We start from the raw sequence: 9,834 nt of genomic DNA, 5'->3' as shown, positions 1-9,834 counted from the left end.
TTGTCGAAATTACATGTGGGTCCAAAGGTTTGAACGATTTACGCGCCCCTCCCCTAATATTGACGGTGTGAGTATGCTGTTACTTTTTTACAACAAAAGACCATAATACCCCTTTAGTAGAGATAATCTGAATATGAGAAGACCATTATACCCTTTTATACTCATATACCCAAACCACTTAAATCAAATCCCTAAAACATAACCGTTGGAGAAGGAAAAGGTGGAGGTGAGACCTTTGCAAATAATTCAATGAACAATTATGTTTTTCTTCACCTCTAGTTAGTGCTCTATGGAAGTTCAAACGGGTAATTCCTCTGATAGAAGCATCAAACCTTAATACCCATATTCCATTAACTAGCTTCACATTCTTTACACTAATGGAATTCCTTTCAAGGGTTTCAGCTCCTGGAAGTAGCAGTTAACAGTTGAAATCATACCTAGTAACAAGGATCAAAGCGAATATGGAAACCATGATCCAGAAAACTAATAATGATATCCAACTTTAATGGCTCCTATGGAAAATGGGAAAGAGGAGATACCTTGTAAGAGAATCCGGTTCCAGGCTAGCGAGTTGCCATCGAACATTGTTGTCCAAAATCCAAATCGACCGTGTTAAACTCACCAAACTCAAGTTGAAAAAGGAAAAAAGGAAATAAAGTCTAATGATTCGATCTCCAGATTTGGATACAATCATTGTGATCAAATACATCTGGCACATATATAAACAACACACTTTATTCTTCAGGCGAAAGAAACGGAGGAAAAAAGGCGAAGAAACAACAAGCATGAAGAAGAGATGATACAAAGACCTAGAAGAAGGTGCGAGGGCACAGCCATGGGAGCCATCACTCTTGATCTGCGTCCTGGCCTTGGAATCGGACCTTTCACACTCGGTAATCTAATTTTTCTTGATCTCTTATTGTTATCGTAAATTAAAATTCCATTTATGGAAGCTTCTTCGCTAGATTTGTTCTTCTTCTCTGACTTAGAGAGGTTGCAGTCAAATGTCCATTCCATTCCTAGGTTGAAGAACAACAAAGTGATTTGGAGATTTTCTCTTTTGTTCATTTTAAGTGAAGGGTGCATTAGTAACTTCACTTTCTTATAAGGGTATTTTTGGCATTAAAGTGGTGAAGTAACCAATTAACAATTTTAAATTCATGGTGACTAACAGATTGGACCTAATTGTAAGAATCTTTCAAACTACATGGGAGGGGCGGGTAGATCATTCAACCCTTGGACCCACATGTAATTTCATCAAACTACAGGGAAGGGGGGTGTAATTTTCCCATGAAATTATAATTACAGGTAGAAGATGACTTACTTGTTCAAATGACCCTCTGAAACAGTAGCAGAATTTGTCCCACATAGGTAGTGTTGAGTCGTATATATATACCCTCCTTAAGGTATTTGAATGCCTCGTACATTATTATGCAACCAGGTTGACTGTACGTCCTCATCTCCAAGATAAAACGATTCTCAAATTGCTAAAGGTGCACTCTAATAAGCAATTCCCATAGGTATGTCCAAAGGTAATACTCAAGTACTCAAAGAAAACCAATAACATAATGAAAAAAAAAGAACAAAAGCACTTGCAGTAAAACAGTGAACTTTAAACACTCTCACAATACGTATTTCGTACAGTACCCAAAAGGACAATAGTATTTCTCTTAACTCATAAACAAAATTAGAGTTCTGTATATATGGAATGTAGGCCTCTATATACGAAGGGGTATACCTGTACAGATACCCATATGTATACAAGTGTGACTTTACGCATGTATGGGATAATGTATCCATATACTGATACGTATAGGTGAATGTACAAATATGTATGTACATTGGTAGTTATGTTCATATGGGTACATAAAACATGTAAGGGTGTGAAGCTTTCAACCTGTAAGAAGTAGGTTTTTTGAACCACCCATACCCGACCCCGACCTGACCAGGCTCGGCTCGACTAGGCACACGAGCGATTCAAAAGCACCCCAAGAACTCCCACACACACAGGACAAGGGAGAGTACCTCTCCAAAGGGCTTGCACCCTTAAGATACAATCCTATATATATATACCCAAGTTTTCTTTCATCCCAAACCAATGTGGGACTAAACTTTGTGAGTTTTCTTTTAGCTCATTCACAACTCCACAATGGTTAAAGATAAAATAGAAAAAGTAGGAAGAGACACTTTTGAGGGGGAAAGCTGAATTTCAAAAAGACCTTTTGAAAATACTACTTTAACCATAGTTTGAAACTTAGGCACCCGTTTGACAACTTTCCATTTCTGCCGTTTCTACGTTTTCTTGTTCCAAAAAATGGAGAAACAACCTAAAAAACTTTTGATAGAGCTGTTCCGTTTCACCCGGTTCTAGAAACATAAATCAAAATTTATGCCTATTTACAATTCTAAAAACGACTTTGACGAAACAAGTTGGACTTGTTTTGTCGTTTCTAGAAACGAATTTGAGAGAAAAAAAAAAGCTGTTGTGCCCAAATAAATCTTTCAATTATTTAAACCTAAAAAGAGGCAACCGGACCCTCTCTCCCTTTTGGGCATCCGATGATACTATTGGGGTTTTTAGTGGCATTATGTTTGCAAAAAACGTTTCGAGAAACAGGTTTATCAAACACCAAAAAATATGTTTTTGTTTCTGAAAACGTGAAAAGCCGTTTCTGCTATTTCTAGACACAGAAATAGCAGAAACGTTATCAAATGGTGCCTTAATTTCCAACAAAAGACAATTATAACAACGAGAATTTTTAGACGAAAGAGTGAAGTGGTGGCAACAAAAGAGACATGATGATGAACGAATATGAAGCAAAGAAATGCAAGCAGACAAAATGAAGAACGAATTTCAGGCAGAAAGCCTAAATTCAACAAGCAAAAAGTGGTTTTACAGTTTTTTGTTGTTAGAAAAGTTTAAGAGAGAAAACCAGAGTAAGGGGAGTGGGGAGTGCAACGACATCATGTACAACTAGGTGGGGGGGGGTAGGGATGAGATCTAGAGGGTGCCAGAGGTGGCTGTCAAAAGGGGTAGGGCTGTAGGGGGCTTATGACTTGTGAGTTGGGGATTGGAGGGGACTAGGAGAAAGAGAGGAGAAAGTTTGTTATGTTTTTTTGTTTTTTTTTGTTTTTTTTGAGGAAATCAGAAAAGAAGTATGGGGTGGGGGAGTTTGAGTAATTAAAGTGCAAAATAATTAGCACTATTTCTCTTTCTTTTCTTTTTTTGCCAATCTATCGTAACCTATTTTTGCTACCAAATAACGTAACATATTCTTTTAGGGTCCGTTTGTTTAGAGGGGAGTTGCTGGGGTGGGACTCAAGGGGTGGGATAGTTGTACAAACTATACCAGCCCAACAATATTTAAGGTATTTGTTTGAGAGGGGTGGGATTTTGGGGAAACATAAGGACAGCTCTGGTCGGCCCATGTGGACAACAACTTCTCCTACCCCAGCCCTCAACAAAGTTCCACCTAATTGGTGGGACTTTGATGGAGACTTTGGCAAACGCCGCCGAATGAAGCCTGTCTTTTTCTTCTATCTCCTTCTTCTTGTCGTTTTTTTTTTAAGCACTTTCTACTTTCTCTGTCTCCTTCTTCTTCTCCGATTGAGATTTATTTATTTATTTTTTCTAGTAAGCGCATCTTCTCCTCGTTTCCTTCTTCTTCTTCTCCTCCTTTGCTTCTTCCTCTATCTCCTAATTTTAAAAACCCTAATCTTAACATCTACAACTGAATGAGGAATTCCTAATTAAAAACTCTAAACTTAACATCTGCATCTAAATTGAAATCGGCTATGAACTCTGCTCATCTACAATAGAAGGAGCAAGAATTGAAATCAACTTTGAACCATAACTCCCATCACCATAGAGGCATGCGTTCTTTCCCTCTTTCTCTTTCCTTCTCTCCATCTCTCCTCTCCAACCAAACATTGTTGGGGTGGAAACTTCCTCACTTTACCTCATCTTTACTTTACCTGTCATTCACTCCATTAACATGTGTGTCCCATGCTGACAAATCCCACCCCCAACTCCACTCTAAACAAATGGGCCCTAAGAAAGATAAATAGGAAAAATGTTTTGTTGGGGAATGTGGCCCTACGCCTAGGTACATGAAACCGCACTATCTTATAAGTAAGACAGCCTCATAAAATATCGTTTTTAAGTTCAGAATGATGAAATTCCATCCTCTCGTGGGTCATGCTATCACAATCAAATAATAATAGGCATTAAAAAACACCCTTCCTTCCCTGGCTCACGTCTTTCGGGAGAAGAAGAGAGTTCTACTTTTAATTCCTACCTATTCGTTTTCTTGTTCTTATGTGTGTAGTATCTTCTCCCCATTTTAGAAAGACGGGGGTAAAATGGGAGCAGGTTGTGATGTTCAAATCTCATTGGATGGAGTGAGAGACAAGAACTTGATGCAGTTGAAGAAGCTCAACGTAGCACTATTCCCTGTTCGCTACAATGAAAAATATTACGCTGATGCCCTTGCTTCTGGCGATTTTACAAAGCTAGGTCTGTATCTTCTGGGTTTTGTTCCTTACTCCCTTTCTGTTGTTGCTTACCTTTCATTAGTTTCCATTTTACTGAGATTTTAGTGTTAATAGTTTTATTCTTGGATGGTAATGCAGATTTATGGGTTGGGTCATTAGCGTTAGATGGTGTAGCTTGAGGCTCTTATTATTATTATTTTTTGGATTTTTCGTTTTGACCCATTATTGATTCTCTCCCATTTTTGGTGAAAGACTGATGAGATTTTAGGTTTTGATATTTTAAGGTTCTGAATTTGGGGTTCGCTTTTGAATCTTTGGGAGAATGAGTGCTTTTATGACCCTTTTTTTTGGGGTGTTGCCGCCGGGGGGGGGGGGGGTGGTACTGCCCTAACTTCATTCTTTCTATTTTCCTTTATGATATTTTCGTTGGAATTAAGTCAGCTTTTGCTGAGTAACAGTGGATTCTAGCTTCTACCCAAAAACAAAATAAAAAAATATTGTAGATTCTAGCTCCACACTTTGTATGAAACTAAGTTTTTTTCAGAGAATTCTTATGATTTTGTTATCGCTTCTTCTGTGGTTTTTAATGGGTATTATATGGTTTTGTATTTCCAATTAGCCAATCCCTACCCTCTATTCATTTGTTTCTTCTTCTCTGGCTTTTAGCTTGACAGAATGCCGTTTCTTTTCACCTTATAAAAATTTCTGTCAGAGTTAAATTTGTCACATTTGCTCTATAAGAATGTTTACATTACTTTGTTCCAGATAGCTATTTAAATGGACGATTTAGAACTTTGAATTTCACAGTTCTTTCCAAGAAAGGATGCAAATTATACTTTTATAATGTTTGTTGGCCTGGTGACTTTGTAGAATTTGAATCTTTTAATTTATCTCAGAAGTGAGCCATGACAATATATTATGTGAGGGAGATGAGGATCCCAATTCCTGAGAATGAAAGATACTCATGCTGCCTTACTAGAAGACACAGGCTATGAACCTCTACGACACAAAATGGAAAATTACAAAGTGTTGGTGTGTTACCGTGCTCAATATTCTGCAAACTCCTGATATTCAACAGTTGTAATCCGCTGAATATCTTAAAATATGCCCAGAAAGAAGCGAAATCTCTTTCTTCTGAAGCCTGCTGTCAGTTTTGATGATTTGGTAATATCCTTAAAAAGTTGGATGGTTCCTTTTCCGACCAAACTGACTTGGCTATAGCTTCTGGATCAATACTGTTAATGTAGTAAGCTTTGCGGGTATTCTGAAAGACCCAGTAACATGTGACGAGACCTCCCAAGCTTAAGGGCATTGGAAAAAAAATTGCACCAGCTTTTTAGCCTCCTAAATGCAAATTAGGGATAATTTCAGGTAGGTTTTTGGTTAAAATGGAATGCCGAGTAGATTCTGACTGACTTCCTTTGCTGGTCTAATTATAGACTGTGACCATGAGGTGTTTTTTAAGGCTATTGAATTAGCCAAATCCTTGTACGTAATTCACAAGGTGTTGAATGGTGGTGATGCAATTATGCGTAGGAATTAGGATTGTTGTAATAATGGGTTTTATGGGTTTTTTGGGAAAGCGTCAGTTACCAAACGGAAACGAAGGGGTTTAATGGTCTTTGTAATTCTCTAGAACTTTCTCTTCATTGTTATAAGTAAAAAGGGCTGGTGTCATATTAGACATAAGTCATTACCCCATTCAACATGGTATCAGAACCTTAGGATCCGAAACCCTAGGGGCTCTCCCTCTTCTCCATCTCTTTGCCTCTTTCTCATTTCTCTGCTTCCTTCATCTGCGCCTCCCTCCATCTCTCTTCATCTACTTCTCTCTCATGGTGGGAGTTTCTTAAACCACTAAAAGGGCTTTAAGCCTCCACCCATCCTGCCCCTGGGCTCTCAGACTCTTTTCTACAATGATCTGAGAGACTCAGAACATTTTTTTATCACTTTTTCATGGTTTTCTCCCTGAGAACGTTTTTTCATTGCAAGAATGCTTTTTCCTTGCTCGATGCTCCGATCGTCTTGATGTTTGTTGTGATTGGTGCTTCTTATCCTTGTGGTGGATGTACCGATCACTTTTTCGTTTGAGGTCTCTATTCTAGAGCTATCCCCAAAATCATTTTCATAGGGTTTTACCCTTTATCGAGTTTTGGTTTTTCTAACTTTTTCTGGTTATTTTGGTGCTTTCTCTATCTCCGGCTAGTGTCTCTTCCATAGTTGTCACGGTGCCAAGGCGAACCAAGGTGGTGGAGGGTTGTCTAAGTGCTTAGGTGAGAAGGTGCCTGCTTTAAGGCGAATAAGTGTTATTTTTTACTTTCCTATTTTTTAACATTATTTAGTAGGCTATATATACCTTGTATCATAAAAAATCATGATTAAGCAACATCAAGTATTTAAAAATCAATATTTAGCCATATTAAATCATAAAAAATTAACATGAAGTCATTAAGTTATAAAAAATAAAATTTAGAGAAATGCTCTTGTTCTATAATAAGTTTGACTGGTCAAATGTTATTATTTTTACATGAGACTTTTTGTATTAGTTATAATATAAAACCAGCTTTCCAACAAGTTTAAGATTACTTAAATTTGAGTTGTAATGACAAAGTTATGCTCCGGTCAAACTTAATTTTAAGTGCGCGAATGCTGTTAAAATCGCATGAATGAAAATAATTTTATGGATATAAAAAAAAATTATTTTACTGGACTTTTGGTTTTTCGCAATGTTTTAACATGATAGAATTAATAAAATTTTTATAATTGAGAATAATTTCAGCATTTAAAAGTTAAAAATCGCCCCTATAACCAAAATCCAGTTTTTGTTCTTGGACTGAGGGATTGACTTTTTATCCTTTTGGAATTTGATTTTTAAACTATTTTTATTAGATTCAAATAGGGGGTATTTGCTTATTTATGAATAATATCGTAAGTAAATGAATATCATTTACTTAAATGATATTCATTTGGCATAAATAAGTGCAACAAGGCTATTGTCGCCTAGGGCCTAGACAAACCGTCTGGACGCCTAGTCGTCGCCTAGGGCCCAGACAAACCGTCTGGACACCTAGTCGTTGCCTTGATAACTGTGGTCTCTTCTATTTACACAGCCCCCTTGAGTAGCAGCCATGTCTACAATCTCATCTGCTTCTACTAGCAGAGACACCATAGCTTTTCCTACCTTTCCTCCTTGTGGTATCAAGCTTGATGGCATAAACTACCTTATGTGGTCATGCTCGGTCTGCATCCCTATCAAGTCCCATGGCTACAAACTACCTTATGTGATCACGCTCGGTCTGCATCTTCATCAAGTCTCGTGGCTATTACGGGTACCTCACTGGAACCACGAAGCGTCCGACCACCGGTACTGAGATTGACAAGTGGGAGTGTACCAACTCTCTGGTTATGGCTTCCTTGTCAACTCCATGTTGCCACAGCTTTCCTGTGGCTATCTCCTTGACTCTGCTGTGAAGATCTAGAAGTCTGTCCAGGATATCTATTCCCAGATAGGGAATGATGCTCAGGTCTTTGAGTTTTGCCAAAAGGTTTGTGATCTGAGGCAGAGAGGACTCACTCTGTCATAGTACTACTATGAGTTGCAATCACTATAGATTGAGTTGGATTTTTATGAGAAGTATACTCTTTCCACTGCTAAAGATGTCACCAAGTTTCAGAAGCGAGAGGACAAAATCAGGGTCTATGACTTTCTGGCTGGTCTGAATGTGAAGTTTGATTAGTTACGGTCCCAGGTTTTGAGTCGTGACCCCTTTCCTACCTTGAATCAAGCCTATGCTATGACCCAACTTGAGGACAGTCGACATACCACTATGCTTCCATAGCAAGCTGCCACTTTTACTGAGAGATTTGCACTTGTTTCGGGCACTCAGTCCCTTAGTGCATCCCCACAGTCTGGTGGCTCCTCTACTAGGACTTCAGTGAAGTGTGATTACTATGGGAAGGAGCGACACACCAAGGAGCACTGCTGGAAGCTTCATGGTCGTCCTGCTGATACATTTGGAAAAGGGCGAGGGAAGGGTCGTGCTGATACTTCTGGGCAGGCCAACCGTACTGAGAACCTTGGCTCTGACTTTACTCTTAGCTCCTCAGTAGCCTCACTATCATTTGACGAGCTTACTGCCCTCCGGCGCCTCTTGACAAGTCCAAACTCTCCTGCACCTGCCACTGCGAGCTCTGCTCATTCCACCCCTTCTGGGTCAGGTATCTCCTTTTATGGCTATACTATGTCTGTCCCTTCTATCCCTTAGATTATAGACTCTGGGGCTTCTGTCTTCTGATCATATGATAGGCCGTTTGTCTCCTTTTTCACAGTACACTACTTGTCCTGGTAATGGTAAGGTCAAATTGGCTAATGAGACTTATTCCACTATTATGGGGAAGGCCTCTGTTGGCTGTACCCCCTCTTTATCCTTTTCTACTGTATAGCATGTTCCTTCTTTTCCCACTAACCTTTTTTCCATTAGTAGTATTACTTCTAATCTTAATTGCAAAGTCACATTTTTCCCGTCTTATTGTGTTTTTTAGGATCTGGTGACATGGGCAACGATTGGCTCTAGTAGGGTACGTAGTGGTCTGTATCTGCTTGATGATGACTCGGTGTTGGTCTTTGGTCAGGCTCTTCAGACATCTTCTACGTCACCTCTCATCTCTGAGTTATTGTAGTGGCATTATCGGTTAGGACATCCCCCTTGGGAGTTTTAGCTAGACTTTTTCCTTCCTTTAAAAATTGTAATTCGGGTCAGTTTTTTTGTGAGGCATGTGTTTTGGCCAAACAAACTCGAATCACTTATTCTGTTTCTGGAAATAAAAGTGCCACTCCTTTTTAATTGATACATTCTAATATTTGGGGTCCATCCCGCTATGTGTCTGTCCATGATTATTGGTGGTTTGTCTTTTTTATTGATTGTCATTCTTGGACTACTTGGGTTTATATGATGCAAACTAAGGGCGAAACCTTCTATTGCTTTCAGCAGTTTAACAGCATGGTTTAGACTTAGTTCGGTACTACCATTAAGATCCTTCTAAGCGACAATGGCCGGGAATACTTTGAAAGGTCCTTTCAAGCTTACCTTTCTGATCATGGGATGATTCATCAGACTAGTTGTGTGGATACTCCGGCTCAGAATGTGATCGCTGAGCTGATAAATTGCCACCTTTGTGAGGTAGTATGCTCTCTTATGTTTGAGATGTATGTTCCTCCCCAGTACTGGAGCGACACAATTATCACTGCTGCCTTTCTTATCAACTGAATGCCTTCTAGGGCCCATGCCTTCTGCTCCCTTCTGGATCTTCTCCAAGGTTCTATTGCTTTTTTTGTTCCTC

General features: G+C 39.0%; 1 pseudogene; it reads left to right on the top strand.

The window, feature by feature from the left end:
* Nucleotides 1–4,281: 4,281 nt before the first annotated feature.
* Nucleotides 4,282–9,834, top strand: part of LOC122080901 — a 43,528-nt pseudogene continuing 37,975 nt past the window's right edge.

Source organism: Macadamia integrifolia, chromosome 6 (assembly GCF_013358625.1).
Source record: "Macadamia integrifolia cultivar HAES 741 chromosome 6, SCU_Mint_v3, whole genome shotgun sequence".
NCBI classification, from domain to species: Eukaryota; Viridiplantae; Streptophyta; class Magnoliopsida; order Proteales; family Proteaceae; genus Macadamia; species Macadamia integrifolia.
The sequence above is the reverse complement of the archived record's forward strand: the minus strand, read 5'-3'. Positions and strand labels throughout refer to the sequence as shown.